Source organism: Magnolia sinica, chromosome 1 (genome assembly GCF_029962835.1).
Source record: "Magnolia sinica isolate HGM2019 chromosome 1, MsV1, whole genome shotgun sequence".
Classification (NCBI taxonomy): Eukaryota; Viridiplantae; Streptophyta; class Magnoliopsida; order Magnoliales; family Magnoliaceae; genus Magnolia; species Magnolia sinica.
In genome coordinates, this window is record NC_080573.1 from 79,364,607 (window position 1) to 79,381,645 (window position 17,039).

General features: G+C 42.0%; 1 long non-coding RNA gene across 2 annotated transcripts; it reads right to left on the minus strand.

Annotated features, from left to right (window-relative positions):
- Nucleotides 1-3,274: 3,274 nt before the first annotated feature.
- LOC131249052 (uncharacterized) lies at nucleotides 3,275-6,948 on the minus strand. Of its 2 annotated transcripts, XR_009172679.1 has the most exons (8): nucleotides 6,711-6,948; nucleotides 6,389-6,627; nucleotides 6,162-6,242; nucleotides 5,993-6,034; nucleotides 5,667-5,803; nucleotides 4,736-4,826; nucleotides 3,526-3,571; nucleotides 3,275-3,333 (listed from the first exon to the last, which is right to left on the minus strand). It is a non-coding gene; the product is annotated as an uncharacterized LOC131249052 (long non-coding RNA). The 2 variants fall into 2 exon arrangements; XR_009172667.1 differs by having other exon boundaries at nucleotides 3,278-3,333; nucleotides 6,389-6,945.
- Nucleotides 6,949-17,039: the final 10,091 nt, after the last annotated feature.

Genomic DNA, 17,039 nt, shown 5'->3' on the forward strand with positions numbered 1-17,039 from the left:
TAGCACATGCATATAAGGAAAGCAATGTAAACTCAACATTTGGCATGTGAAATCTCATCCATAACAAGAATAAATCACTAACTGGGATTGAAAGCCTTGAAAACCATAACCTATACACTTAAAGTCCGCACCTTAAGCGAAGAAAGAACCACCGAACTGATTTAGACGAGTTGTCTTTGTCAACGGCGTTAGAATACCCTAGAACAAAGATGGAAATGAGATACAACAACACCAAGTCTAATCTAAGCTCTAACAAAGGTTAGGGTTAGGTTAACTTACCCCAAAAGAACTCAGAACCGTCAGAAGAATGATTCAAAGTGAAGGTTCAAAGATGAAGAAGAACAAGGAAGAATCCAAGATGATTCACCAACTTATCTCTCTCACTTTCTCTCTCTTTTCCACTCTCTTTCCAAGCTAGGGTTAGAGAAAATCGTATGGAAAAGAGGACTAGGGTTTAAGGACTATAAATAGGCCTTTACTTGATGAAAATAACCCTAGGGACAAGGTATACTTGGTTACAACCAAAGTAAGCCTTTCTCGATCCAACGAAGCACTTCTGGTGGGCCTATAACCACGAAAGGTCGGACTTAAGCTCCTTGACCATGGATCTAGGTCAAGCAGAGTTTTCATACCGACCGGCTCTTCAGATCAACCGTGGTGGACCACACTCAATTTAACGGTCACGGAAACTCGATCAGGTCCACAAGCACTAGGATATGCCTGGGCCAACTATCCTAATCAAATGGTGAAATTTGGTCAGAATCTAATGGTCAGATAGCTTAAAATTGTCGCACAAGTGACACGATTCAGATTTCAATAAAAGCTTAATAAATTCCAACCGTTCTCACACTCTTCACTCCGAGCTCAAGCAAATCGACCCAGAACATCAGATGGACTTAATTTTTGAGGAGATGACCAAGCCCAACTCGGTGACCGCAACAGCCTAAGATCATCGCCATCGGACTTTCGACGTGCGGTCTAGGTCCGATCCAGATCTTCCAAAAATTCCCCAGAACAACTGGATTTAGCGATGGATCCCAGGTTTCAGAGTAACGTAGCGCTCACTAATCTACACATTTAGAGCCATGAAGATACAATTTAAAGTGATTGATGCGGATTTCACAAGCAATCGAGTAAAGCGCTAATTACCCAAAAACAACTACTTAAGGAAAGATTAGCACAAAAATTCCAAGGTCGTTACAGTTAAGGTTAGGTTATAGGTTATAAGTTTAGGTTTTAGGTTATAGGTTTTGGTTTAGGTTAAGGTTATAGGTTTAGGTTTAGGTTATAGGTTATAGTATATAGGTTATAGTTTTAGGGAATTGAGAATAGGTTAAGGTTTAGGTTTAGGAAATCGAGTTCGGGTTCGGGATCGGGTTTAGGTTTGGGTTTTTAAGTTTCGGTTTAGGTTTAGGTTAGGGAGTTAAGATTAAGATTAGGTGTAGGTTTAGGTTTAGGGTTTTGAGAATACAATTAGGTTTTAGGTGTAGGTTTAGGTTTTAGGTCATAGGTTTTGGTTTAGGTTAAGGTTATAGGTTTAGGTTTAGGTTTAGGTTATAAGCTATAGGTTTGGGGAATTGAGAAAAGGTTAATGTTTAGGTTTAGGAAATCGGGTTTGGGTTCGGGATCGGGTTTAGGTTTGGGTTTTCAAGTTTAGGTTTAGGTTAGGGAGTTGAGATTAGGATTAGGTGTAGGTTTAGGTTTAGGTATTTGAGAATAGATTTCGGTTTTAGGTGTAGGTTTAGGTTTTAGGTCATAGGTTTTGGTTTAGGTTTAGGTTTAGGAAATTGGGTTCAGGTTCGGGATCGGGTTTAGGTTTGGGTTTTCAAGTTTAGGTTTAGGTTTAGGTTAAGGTTTTGGTTTAGGGAATTGAGAATAGGTTAAGGTTTAGGTTTAGGAAATCGAGATCGGGTTTAGGTTTGGGTTTTCAAGTTTAGGTTTATGGTTAGGTTAGAGAGTTGAGATTAGGATTAGGTGTAGGTTTAGGTTTAGGTTTTGGGATTTGAGAATACATTTAGGTTTTAGGTTTAGGTTTAGGTTTAGGTTTTAGGTTATAGGTTAAGGTTTAGGTTTTACGTTTAGGTTAAGGTTAGGTTATAGGTTATAAGTTTAGGTTTTAGGTTATAGGTTAAGGTTTTAGGTCATAGGTTTAGGTTTAGGTTTAGGTTTAGGTTAAGGTTTAGGTTTAGGTTATAAGCTATAGGTTTAGGGAATTGAGAATAGGTTAAGGTTTAGGTTTAGGAAATTGGGTTCGGGTTCGGGATCGGGTTTAGGTTTGGGTTTTCAAGTTTAGGTTTAGGTTTAGGTTTAGGTTAGGGAGTTGAGATTAGGATTAGGTGTAGGTTTAGGTTTAGGGATTTGAGAATACATTTGGGTTTTATGTTTAGGTTTAGGTTTAGGTTATAGGTTAAGGTTTAGGTTTAGCTTTAGGTTTAGGTTATAAGCTATAGGTTTAAGGAATTGCGAATAGGTTAAGGTTTAGGTTTTGGTTAAGGTTATAAGTTTAGGTTAAGGTTATAAGTTAAGGTTTAGGTTAGGTTATAGGTTAAGGTTTAGGGAATTGAATTTAGGTTATAGGTTCAGGTTATAGGTTATAGGTTTAGGTTAAGGTTTAGGTTGTAGCTATAGGTTTTGGGATTTGAGAATAGGTTTAGGTTATAGGTTAAGGGTGTGGTCCTTGCAAATACTTATATAAACACGGCTTGCTCCAATTGGCCAGGCTGGTCCAATGTTGTCCATAGGAAATGGACATTTTATCATGGTTATAACAGCGGTTCCCACCTTCCAAGGACCCCTACTAAACATCCGGATAGCTCCGACGCACATCCGGATCTACTTCATCAATTTTGAGATAATACATAAACACGGGCCTGTCCAAATGGCCAGGCCACCCATATTGGTGTCCATAGGAAATGGACAACTTCTTCATGGTTATAACAGTGGTTCCACCTTCCAGGGAGCCCCGCTCAACATCTGGATAGCTCCGACGCACATCCGGATCTGCTTCATCAATTTCGAGATAATATATAAACATGGGCTTGTTCAAATGGCCAGGCCACCCATATTGCTGTCCATAGGAAATGGACAGCTTCATCATAGTCATAACAGCAGTTCCCACCTTCCAGGGACCCTCGCTTAACATCCGGATCTACTTCATCAATTTCGAGATAATATATAAACATGGGCCTGTCTAAATGGCCAGGCCACTTCATCAATGAATCATATAGTATGAAGGAAAGAAGACTCACCAATTTAACTAACAAGGAGAGAGAGTGTGAGTGCTTAAAATGTCGCCCTTTCTTTGAATAATGGATGCATATTCCACAATGCAATCTGAGAATGAGTAAGTTTTTTAGTTTCTCCGACAATGCATATGGGCACAGATTTACATATAAAGATTTTAAAGATTGTAAAACAAAATAAATGATTATATTAACTTCCAAGTATCGATTAAGAAGAAAAATGTAAATGATGATGGGAAAGAAATCTCGATATATTAAATTATTGAAGGACAATGAGACATACTAAGACTACAGGTGCCTAGAGCAAGATAACTGCACCAATGTTGTTCCTAGTTGCATTGACAGAACAAAAAAATTATACAAATGAAATCGCATAGAAATACCTTGAAGGCATCTTTCTGATCTTTTGCCAATACCTCATCCTTAATTTTCTCACTTACAGACTCCTAAACATTACAAAATCAAATTTTAACATCCAATGCTGGAAAGAAACAAAACTTTATGCACACAAAAGCATAGGAAACACATACTGATGTTCTTGGATCAGTGCACCAATGTAAACGTAAATCAATGATGATTATAGTCATCGATCAGTAGAGTTTTAAATTTATTAGGTCAGAAAATATTACAAAGATTTCTCTATTTCTCAATTCTTTTGAATCCAGGGTATCTGGATATGGAGCCAGAGAAAGCTTCCAGCACCATTCTATGGGAAGTTTCAGCACCATTACCAAAATTGCAACAGACAACCTGAATGTGACTATTGTGATGATGATTGGGTTTAAAACAGAGTTTTGCTACTGCCTTTTTTGAGAAAATCCTTGGAAATGAAAATCAAATTCACAGCTGCTTTTTTCTCTAACAGTGGCTAACTCAATTTTCATGTAGTTAGAATTCATTTCCAAAGTATTCTCTTGATCCAAACTATAAAGGCTGGTTTAGAAATATGGATTTGAAATCAAGTGGATTTTAGTCTCTATGGAACAAAGTGGATTTGAAATCAGAACTTTATTACAAGAGTTCAGAAAGAGCTACAACTAGGTGGGGTATCTATTCAAGAAACCGGCTATCACCAGGAGAATCAGTTATTCATGGAAGCTTTACTCCCTAAACAACATTTAGGTCTTACTTTAATTGCATAGGAGTAGTTGACAGCACTAGTGGAAGAAGCAAGAAATGGTACAAGCTCAAAAATCAATAAGCTATATAGAAGACCTGAAAAGAGGTTTAGCTACCAAGGAGGGTGATTTCAATGTTAGGAGCTCCGAAGGGGCCAAGTTACCAAGCATTAAGGATGGTGTCCCCTTCAATGGAAGAAGCTTCAGTAAATTGAAGGAAGAACTATCAAAAAAGAAAAGAAAAGAGGAAAAGCGATTGAAGATGAGTTTCAATATTTTAAACATACAGAATTGATACAACATAAGATTCCATAACCTTTCATGCAGCGAAACTGGGCTTAATCTACAGTAAACCATACAAATTGGGGATATCACCTTTGATATGTGTACTCCTAGACTTCTGTGGATTCTGGAACATTGCATGCAGATGAAGATTCCCAAATTTACACTTGCCCATCGCGGACCTCTGCACAGAAGATGAGCCAAATTTATTCACAACGAATGTATCCCGAAACATATATCAACACAGGTTTAGCACTTCTTGAAGATCAAGTTGTGATTAAAAATCTTGGTCACAAAGCACATATTGTGCAGCTCGTGAAACAAAACTTCTTAAGTATTGGCTGAGAGTAACAATACACAAGCCATCATCCATTACATTAAAAAAAAATTATAAATGCAGTAGTACCATCTCAGGCAAGCCATCCATAATTCCACATGCACACAGTAGGACAAAAAATATGAGATAACTTTTTTAAGAATGAAATATGAGACATCTATAGTGGCAGCTCATCTTGGGTGAGAATCTAACCATGCTTCCAGTAGATTCTCAATATACTTAATCTAAAAGAACCTTCATAGCATGAAAATTGCCAAAAACCATGATAAAAAAGTCTCATATTCCATTTTCATGGCATTGTAGAATGGTAACTGAGCACAAGTGGGAACCATATCATCATCAGAATCATCATAACCTTGTCCCAGATATTTAGAGGCAGCTTTACAAATCCTGTTTCATGTATGTAACTAACAGGTGGAGTTTGGGCAGGAACTAAACACAAGGATTAATTCGCTTGAAACATTTGCAAGCTATAATAATAGCTCTACATCTCCTATATCAAGTGCCTTGTAAGCTATAGAGGATACAGTCATGAGCATGCATTCCCAACTAATGTTGTGGCACAAAAAATAAAATAAAATTATAATTGCAAAAAGGGTTGATGATGTAAACATTGTATATGCAAAAAAAGTTGCAAGTAGCTTCTTAAAAGATCATTCGTTATCACAATTCAACCAAGATACCTACTTGCTTTTGCAGTCAGCACCTTCCCTATTCTCTGGCAATTTAAGAAGTCCTTAGGAATCATGGTCTCTAATACATGAGTAATATTGAGTCTGCTTTGCCCCATGCCTTTGCAGTTTTTCTTTACTCATGTCTGAGATCTACAGATCAGAGTTCACATAAACAAGGAAATTACCATTGAAGAGACATAATACAGGAAGACCAGAATAGAGCTTGTAAAAAAAATAAAAATGGCTCCAGTTTAAAAGAGCAGAAAGACTAAAGAGAACCAAATAATTTGAGAACGATAGATGTTACCTTATTTTCTTGGCATTGCCTTTGCAAGTTACCTTGTTTTGTTGTTGTAAAGAATATCTATTCTCCTTTGAGCCCTGACAATAATAACACATGCCCCCGTGAAATACTAGGAAGGAAATGAAAATCATAGAAATGATGCTTATAACACAACAACAAACTATTCACTTAGAGAAAATTTAACAAAAAGAAACAGACCAAAACCTTAATCAATATACGAGTGGGATGAGACAATGCCGACTCAGCTATGGTATTCTGCTGCTGAAGTTCAGACTTCAACGAGAGCTAGCATTTTACCATTAGAAAGGAAGGATAAGTTAGTAACATATATGGATAGAAGAAGTATAAAAGGTTGGGACATGAAAGCTCCTCCTAGTTTACAACAAGCAATTTCATCATAGCAGCCACATAATCAGACATTTCACATCTACCTTCTTGAACAGTTCTATTGGTGGATTCTGCTGAAGGCTCTTGTCTGTCTGGAAATCAAATTCCTGTTGGGAAGTTTAAAATGATAATGGTAAGGAAACACTTGCAAAAAAAAAAAAAAAAACTCAAAGAAAATTACAAATCATGCACCACCTTAAATGAGAACAATGGCATACATGGGTACTGTGGTTTCTCTCTTGGTACTTATAAAGACACCCATATCCCCCTTACTCGACAGTATCTAGGTCACAACATTAGATAGAGATTGTTGAGATATGACTATATACAAGAACAAGATCCAGATACAGTGATAATTAATGATACCTTCTTATTTAGAGGCTGAGCTTTGAATTGGGACAATTCTTCATTTCTTTCCCCTTTTAGCTCACCTATAACTTCTGACCTGCACAAATCAACATAATGTAGGTGACATCAACTTCGCCAAAAGCATATAAGCTTTGAGATTTTTTCAGTTTGAATTAAATCTCATCCCTAATACTAACTACTTTCATAAGCAAACAAGTGCAATGGATCTAATCAATACATTCACTCCAGCCTCCATGAACGATAATAAGATGTGACAATAAGGTATTGTAACGCCCTAAAATTTGGGGGTCGAGCATAACTCAGCTCCCGAGTTTCAAAACATCACTTATGCAACATATTGAGTGATGGATGTATGTTGTCTGTATGAGTACATAAAACATGGAATAGATTAAGCCAAACTACAAACATAATTCAGGGATAAGTGAAGAACGCAAGCAGAAGACTTAAAGAAATATATGTGTACATGTGCAAATCCCTGAAATACATATACATACCAGGTCATATTACAAGTGTTGCTATCAAAATTACAAGTATCAAATTACATTATCTATTCCCAAAAGAAATCCCAGAATCCCACGCATCAGAACAAGGCTCACTAGAACCCGCCTGAAAACTGCATGAAAGAAAAAACAGCCTCATCATCCTCGATCTCCTGCTCTGCCTCAGAGGACTCATCAACATCTGCAACTAAGACAGAGTCTGGTGGGTGTTTAAACACCGCCCCAGAATGAGGGGATGAGTAATCAACTCAGTGGAACAATAAAGCAAAGGTTAACATGTTATCAATTCAATCAAGCAGTAATGATAAAGCAAAACAATCAAACATGTCCTAAGTACTCTTATTAATGCAAGGATGTATGTAGAATGATGTGTGCCCTCATGCGTACACCCTTAGCGTCTTCATCTTACGTTACGCATGACATCGCCTCAAAGTGCGCTACCTCTTTCAGGCACATGCAAATGCGGTGCATGAACATGCTTATCAAGTTGTTATTAGTCCTTTTCATACAACAGGATTGGGAAGCTAAGGTACCTTCCTCATATCACCATCCAAACAGTGATCCATTCTAGGGTCGTCAGTCCTAGACAATCTCATATGATTATATGGTTTTAGGTCGCTACAAAGGGCTCGCACCAATCAATGCACGCCTATCATACCTTCGTTACTACAATAAGGCTCGTCACCTCAATGTGGTATCCAGGTATGCTCAAGGTCACTACAAAGGGCTCGTCACCAATCAATGTAGGCTGACAGCACGAATATAGTGTCCCATACCACCATAATCAGCTCACGAGTTTGGTTGCTCACTGGTCACTATGGGGAGTCTCGTCACCCCAGCGTAGGCTGACAGCTCGACCACGGTGTCCCATAACACCATGTCTGGCTCATGAGTCTTAGCGGATCAAGGTACCATGGTTAACAGGATTTCATTGGTAAGTTTGGAACCGTAGATTCAAACAATAGCGTCCATACATGGTGAACATTTATTGGACAATCGGGTTACTTGACGAACTCGACTAGCATGAGCGCACGTTGGGTTGAATGACATAGAGCGCGCAAACACTCCATGTGGCCAAACCGCTGTCTACAACTCTACTATGACTCGGGTTCGTCAAATTACGTCCTTTGTGGCGAAAGGAGCCTCGACCACAATCTCAAGGCCGATTATCGATTTCTTGGACTATTCATAGTCCCAAACATATTCCATTACAACAGATATTCATATTAACAATTTAGGATAGTAATGGAACAACAACTAAAATCATGTGGTACATGAGCATTTGAAGAATATCAACTTAACATGGATTTTCACATAAGTAATACTTGAAATTAAACAACAAGGAATGTAACTTACATGAAGGAAATCATACACACTAATGAGAGAGTTGAGAATCGCTTCTCAACACCCATACTAGGTTGATATATTACACTTTAGATCATTCAGACATTTCTACAAACACTTAGAATACATAGAGCAACATACATGACGTATGTTGAAATACACGCATTTGGACAATTCCTTTTGCCAAGGAGTTGTCACACATACATCTAGCATAAATACACGACAAATAATCATGGCAAACAAATGTGCATATTTTATACGTATACGGTACTTCCTACATATACATATAATACACAAATCGCAATATAACACATGCATATCAGGAACAAAAAATAGTATTTGGCATGTGAAATTTCATCCATAACAAGAATAAACCATTAGTTAACATTGAAAGCCTTGAAAACCATAGCCTATGCAATTAAAGTCCGCACCTTAAACCAGAAATAGAACACCGAACTGATTCAGACGATATGTCTTCATCAACGGCGGCAAGATAACCTAAAGCAAGAATAAAAATGAGCTACAATAACACAAAGGCTATTCTAAGCTCTAACACAGATTAGGGTTAGGTTAACTTACCCAAGGATGAAGTTAGAATCACCGGAAAAACGATTCAAAGGTGATGGTTTAAGGATGAAGAAGAACAGGAAAGAATCTAAGATGATTCACCAACTTCTCTCTCAGTTTCTCTCTCTTTTCCTCTCTCTTTCTTAGCTAGGGTTAGGAAATTCGTATGGAAAAAAGAGTTAGGGTTTTAAGGTCTATATATAGGCCTAACAGTGGTGAAAATAACCCCAGGGCCAAGGTATACTTAGGTTATAACCAAAACAGGCCTCTCTCGATCCAACGGAACATTTCCAGTGGGCTTTTTTCCACGAGAGGTCGGACTTAAGCTCACTGACCATGGATCTAGGTCAGACTGAGTTTTCATACCGATCGGATCTACAGATCAGCTGTGGCGGACCACACTCAATTCAATGGTCACCGAAACTCGATCAGGTCCACAAGCACAAGGACATGTCTGGGGCACCTTCCCTGATCCGAGGGTGAAATTGGGTCAGAATCCAATGGTCAGATTGCTTAAAATCGTCGCACAAGCGACACGAGTCAGATTTCATAAAATATGATTTAATTTCTCACCATTCTCACACTCTTCACTTTGGACTCAATCAAATCGACCTAGAACATCATCTGGACTTGATTTTTGAGGTGATGCCAAGTCCAACATGGTGACCAATACAGCCTAAGATCATCGTTATCGGACTTTCGACGCGCGGTCCGTGTCCGATCCAGAACTTTCAAAAATTCCCAAGAGCAACTGGATTTAGCGATGAATCCCAGATTTCAGAGTAACCTAGCACTAATGATTCTACAGGTTTTGAGTTATGCAGATGAAATTTAAAGTGATTGATGCTAATTTCACAAGCAATCGAGTTTAGCGCTAATTACCCCACAAAAGCTTCCAAGGAAAATAGAGGTAGTACTCGGGTCTTGGCACAAAATTTTTCGGGTCATTACAATCTACCCCCCTTAAAGAAAATTTCATCCTCGAAATTCATACCTTCTCATATTCCTCAAGGATCTGAGGGTAGCTCTTTCTGACCTCAGCTTCGGTTTCCCAAGTAGTCTCTTCTTCACTATGATGCGTCCATAGAACTTTCACAAGAGGGATGACCTTGCTACGCAATACCTGCTCCTTCCTGTCTAGAGTATGCGTCGGTCGCAGTACATATGTGGCATCCTCACTCAACTGCACCTGCTCCCAACTGATAATATGTGAAGGATCAGGAACGTACTTCTTTAGCATAGAAACATGAAATACGTTATGCACGCCCACAAGAGGTGAGGGCAAAGCAAGGCAGTATGCTACCGCTCCCACTCGATCCAGAATTTGAAATGGACCAATAAATCTCGGGGTAAGCTTTCCCTTTTTACCGAACCACAGAACTCCCTTCATAGGAGAAACCTTAAGAAATACATGGTCTTCAACCTCAAACTCAAGCGGTCACCTCCTCGTATCAGCGTAACTCTTCTGCCTACTCTAGGCTGTCCGAAGTCGACGTTGAATAATGTCAACTTTCTCTGAAGTCACCTGCACCAATTCCGGGCCAATCAAACTATGCTCGCCAACTTTTGCCCAGTAATGCGGTGCTCTGCACGAGCGACCATACAACGCCTCTTAGGAAGCCATGCCAATACTCGCCTGGAAACAGTTGTTATACGCGAACTCTGCATACTGGAGACAATCATCCCAACTGTCCTTGAAATCCAAAACACAAGCTCGCAACATGTCTTCCAAAACCTGATTCACACATTCTGTCTGCCCATCTGTCTGCTGATGAAACGCGGTGCTGAACTTCAATTTCACACCCATCGCTTCCTGGATACGAGTCCAGAAGATAGATGTAAAATACGTGTCTCTATCAGATACAATCTCCAAGGGAACTCCATGCAGACGTACAATCTCCTTGATATACAACCTAGCCAACTCGTCTGAAGAGTTTGTGACTCTGACCGGTAAGAAATGAGCCGACTTCGTCAATCGGCCGACGATCACCCAGATAGAGTTATGTCCCTTCTTCATTCTCAACAACCCAGAAATAAAATCCATAAAGATGAAGTCTCACTTCCATTCTGCTATGGGCATGGGCTGAAGCAACCCAGGAGGTCGGCAATGCTCTGCCTTGACCTGTTGGCACGTGAGACAACGAGACACAAACTCAGCAATATGAAACTTCATGTTGTCCCACCAATAAGATCTTCTCATATCCTGATACATCTTCGTGCTACCAGGATGCATCGTAAGCTTAGAACTATGGGCTAACTCGAGAACCTCCCATCTCAAGTCAGGAATGTCTAGGACACATAATCGGCCACGAAAACGTAGGCCCCCATCAGAACTAATACTCCACTTAGAGTTCTCATCCGTACCAACCCGCTTTCTCATCTTCGCCAAAAGCTCATCATCTGCCTGAGCTGCAACGATCTTCTTGTCAATGAGGGGCTGTACATGAATGTGTGCGATAACCTCATACCTGTAAGTTTCTGCTCAAAGTCTCATACAAACTCCAACATATCCCATTCTGTTATCATTAGCGGAGCTGCAAACTCTATAGCCTTCTTGCGACTCAACACATCTGCCACAAGGTTCACCTTACCCGGATGGTAAGAAACATCGAATTTAAAGTCTTTCAATGTTTCCATCCATCGGTGCTGCCTCATATTCAAGTCACGCTGCGTGAAAATATACTTAAGGCTCTTGTGGTCACAAAAGAGATCGAACTCCTCTCCGTAGAGGTAATGTCTCAAGAGCTTTAATATGAAAATGACAGCTGCCAACTACAGGTCGTGTGTAGGGTAATTCTCTTCATGTTTCCTCAACTGTCTCGAAGCATAAGCAATCACCCTGTCCTTTTGCATAAGGACACAACCCAGTCCAACGTGAGAGGCGTTAGTATATATCGTATACTTAACCCCTTGCTCTGGCAATACTAGCACAGGGGCAGATGTCAACTTGTCCTTCAGCTCTTGAAAAGCTACCTCCGCCCTCTCATTCCAAGCAAACTTCAAATCTTTTCGTGTCAACTGCAACAACGGTCTGGCTATCTTCGAGAAGTCTCGTATGAAGCGTCGATAATAGCCTGCTAGACCCAGAAAGCTCCTTACCTTAGTAACTGAACCAAGCTGCTTCTAGTCCTGAACTGCAACTACCTTAGTAAGATCGACAGCTATCCCTTCCTTGGACACTGCATGTCCCAGGAACTTGACTTCCTCTTTCCAGAAATCACACTCTTGAACTGCGCAAAAAGCTGATTCTTCCCGAGAGTATCCAAAACCGCTCTTAAGTGCTCCTCGTGCTCTTCCCGACTCGTAGAATATATCAAGATGTCATCGATAAAGACAATGACGAATCGGAACAATAATGGAAGAAATACCCTATTCATTAGATCCATGAACATGGCCGGTGCGTTCGTAAGACCGAACGACATCATAAGGAACTCATAGTGACCGAAGCTAGTCCTGAAAGCGGTCTTCTGCACGTCCTCATTCTTAACGAGCAACTGGTGATACCCTAACTGCAGATCATCCTTCGAAAAGTACCATGCCCCCTTCAACTGATCAAACAGATCATCAATCCTGGGCAAAGGGTACTTATTCTTCACAGTTACCAGATTCAACCTGCGATAATCAATATATAATCGCAAGGAACCATCTTTCTTCTTCACAAACAAGACAGGTGCTCCCCAAGGAGACACACTAGGCCGAATAAAGCCCAAATTCAACAAACCATCTATCTGCTTCCTCAATTCCTCCATTTCACTCGGAGCCATACGATAGGTGGGCAAAGAAATGGGCGCCGCACCAGGCATGAGATTAATAGTAAAGTCAATCTCATGCTGAGGAGGTAATTCAAGAATCGACTCAAACACATCTTCAAACTCCTGAATTACAGGCGTGCTTTCAAACGCCAATTCAGCCATACTCTCTAACAGAGAAGTATAATAATCAAGACGAAAAGGGTAACTGACCTTAACTGGGAAAGTAACTGTCTCGCCCTCAGGTCCATGGATTGTCACCGACCTTGCTTCACAATCAATCTCTGCTCACATCCTCGTGAGCCAATCCATACCCATAATAACATCGTAATGAAAAAGAGGTGCGACAAAGAAATCAACACGAATCGATCCACTTCCTAGATCAACCCAACAATCCATACAACGCTTGTTATAGTAGAGGAGATCCCCGTAGCGGTAGTGAGCATCACTCTTTTCATAGAAACAGTGCTCAAACTCAGACGCCTAACTGTCGCATATGATATAAGAGAGGTAGTGGACCCTGTATCCACTAACATAGAAACGGGACTACCTTCAATGTGCGTTGTAACCTCGAAGGATCTCGGCACCAAGTCAGACATAGGCGCTTCAGCTGAGAGCGCATGAACTCGAGCCTGCTGCTGACGATTCGGCAGAGGAACCATGGGCCGCTGAGTTGGCCTGAAGCTAGGTACGGCAGGTCTGAAGGATGGATGAGCTAGCGCTAAACGAAGAGGTGGTGGTGAAATAACCTGAGGCATCAGACGGCTGATCCTCTGCGGTGGAGTAAAATCACTGGTCCGCATACGCAAAAAGTAAAAATGATCCAAATGCCCCATCTTTCCATAGTAGGAACAGCGAAGATCATCTCACATCTGCTGAGCGGGCGGCGCTGAATGCCCAGGAGGAGAATCTGCCCGCGGCCTCTTACTGATAAAAGGTGCACTCTGAAAATCAGGTCGCCGCCTAGGAACCATAGGTGCTCGCATACGGGACGACCTGTCCCCGTCCTGCTCTGCTCGCAAGGACATGCTCACCAACTCCGCATAAAAAGATATGCTAGCACAGCACATCTTCGATCGGATCTCAGGCCTTAATCCCTCAGAAAAGTGTCGCATCCTCATTGGTTGATCACCCAGAATCAAAGGAACATACTGACCTAGCTCTGTGAACCGGTTCTCATACTCCGTCACCGACAGCCCTCCCTGGCGGAGGCGAAGGAACTCACTCTCCTTCTCATGTCGGTGCGTAATCGGGAAATACTTCTCATGGAAGCGTGCCTTAAACGCCTGCCACGACCACTCATATCCTTCCCCGACAGTGCGAAGAACACTGTCCCACCATAAACTGGCCTCTTTCTCAAACATGAAGGAGGCAAGCTCGACCTGCTCAACTTCAGAACAGTGCAGCGGCCTCAGCATCTTAGAGATGCAATCAATCCAGTACTCGGCCTCTTAGGGTCTATGAGAACCTACAAATGTAGGAGGTCGTAAGCGGTGGAATCGCTCAAAAGTGCCACTCGCACTAGCGCTCCCAGATGGGGGCATAGGTGAAGAAGGTGGAGTCGCCCCCACCGACTGAGCAAAGATGCCAGCCATGGAAGACAAACTGCTGCTGTTGCTGCTTCTGCATCAACAGCATCATCTGCTCAAACCTATCAGAAGGCGGAGCAGATGAAGATGCACGGTTCGGCTCAAGAACTGAAGGTATGACTGGAGGAGCCATAGGTGTCGGCCCAACACCAGCATGAGACGGGCCTGACTATAGATCCATCTGGTTATTGCTCAGGGGAGGAACCCCGACAAGCGACTCAACTAAGGAGAGACGGGCCGAAGTCTTTGAACCCTTAGGAGGCATACCCTACATTCAACAGAGGATGCAACCTGTAAGATTCAACATCCACATAATCCATCCATATAGCATTCACAACACAACTTCAATAATAAGCAACATGCATTCCATTTAACAAAATTTATCGCAATACAAGTAGGGAATCATTACATGAATCACGACAGGGAAAACATGTGAACTAAACATCTAAAACTTCAAACAACAACAAACAACTTCCAACTACTAAGCCAACAACGGCAACACACAGAAAGAAACAACAAAACAAAGTAAAGGATGACTACAACGACAACTACTCGTCGGAATCAAGAGATGGAGGCGGGGCACCCTTATCTTGCAAGCAACACAAGATAGATTTCAGAGTTCGAGTCACCTTCTTGAACTTATGCTTCCAAGGCCTTGAAGATCCATGATATCCTGACATAGAACAGCCTACCCTTCCTCAAGCCGAGCGATACGGGCATCCCTGACAGCCTGATCTGCTCTTTGCTCTGGTGCCACAGGAGGAGAGCTCTCACTCGTATCCTGTACCTCAACCTCTTCCTCGTCCTACTCTGTTTCTTCTTCAATCTCAGCTCCACCTTCAGCATAACTCTCATCCTCATCACTCTCTGACTCATCCTCACTCTCTGAGGCCTGTCGACGAGGACCAATCTCCATCTGCTTAAGGGTTGTTAGATTAATATGACGAACAAGAACTGGCTTTTCTACCCCAAGCCGATAGTCAAACTCATGTGCAAGCTTACAAATGAGGCGGACAAATGGAAGCGATTCGGTCCTCCTAGTCGAACAAGCGATAAGGATAATCTGACGCAAGATGTACGTTGGCACATATAACTTCCCTCCTTGCCCCACCAGATACAGAAAATCTACCATCAGGCGCGTACACTCGCTGCGATTACTCCACCTTGGATATACATTGAATGTACACATGTGGTGAAGCAAGCGAAAGTCGTCCGTCATTTTGGTAGCTAGAAGACTTCTATTAGGCTGCCATTCGACCAGACGACCACACAAGAACCGGGTGCGACGATCCCTCTTGTGCATACTGTTCAAATTCTTCTCACTGGCATGCACTTCACCAAGTGGCACATTCAGGAGTCGGGATATCAAAGCGACGTTGACCGTGGCCTCCCGACCATTACCACAAGGAATCTTGAACTACAGAGGCTCCAGCGAAGGATCACGAATGTTGGCATAAAAAGCTCAAACAGTGCTTGCATTAGCGCGATACTCGCCCTCAAACAAGGGACACCAACCAGCTCCTTCCAGATGCTCCAACAACAGAAACTCGCCAAATAGCCACGGATCAACATGAGCCTCAAAAAAGACCCTACGGCCTTCATAGACTCCATGAGATAACTCCACCAATAAGGTTCTACCAATGGGAGCTTGAGGATCAAGGTCCCACTTAGTCTGGAATTCACGGGTGGTGGTCGTGCTTGCGGCGACACCTCTCGGCATCCGTGCACTAGTTGGGCGGCTAGGCCCGGCTTCATCCACGGGCGGTCTCTTCTTCCCCATCAAAGAAAGAAGGGTGGAGATGGAAAATATGGCCGTGATGAACTCTAAGAGGGCCATGAAAATGAGAGAAATGAGAGAAATAGGAAGGATGGTGAAGCTTCCACACACTTGAGATCCCAAAGGAGGATTTGAGAGCCCAAATGAGAAGAAAAGAAAGTGTAAACAGTAATGGGGGTGAGGTTTTGAGATGGGTTGGTTGGGTGTGCACGAAATGGAAGAAGAAAGAGATTTGATGGAGTTTTGAGAAGAACTTGGAGAAAAGGAGAGCTTGGGAGGGTGGATTGTGAAGGAGATAGGGTTTAGGGAAGGTTTTAACCAGCAAACTGTGGAGGGGTGGGGCACACTATGCCACATGAGCGTCGGCCCGAGCCAGCCCGCCCGACTTGGCCCGCTGATCGGCGAGGGCTCACTGAACTGGCGAGGATATCGCCGGTCTCTGGACCGTCCGGTGATGGCTCACTGTTTGGGCAAGGTCCTCATGGCCCCTAATCTCTAAATGAGGTGGGTCCCCCTGGAAATGTCCCGATCGGCCCCTTTGTCCGATTCGACGCCTATCGGGCCATTAGAGTTAAAATCTGATATAAACTGAGGTTTACTGACATTTGAAGGGTTAAGATGGGATGATAAACCATCTAGACTCATTAATAGATGGTCTAGAAAAGATTTTGGGTCGCTGTGTATGATCAGGAGTGCGGACAGACTCGATCTCGGCGATCGTTTTCAGTAAACCTTCGCCGATAGAAGCAACGAGACACAAACACACAATCTACAATAAACTCGCACCCAAATGCACTAAG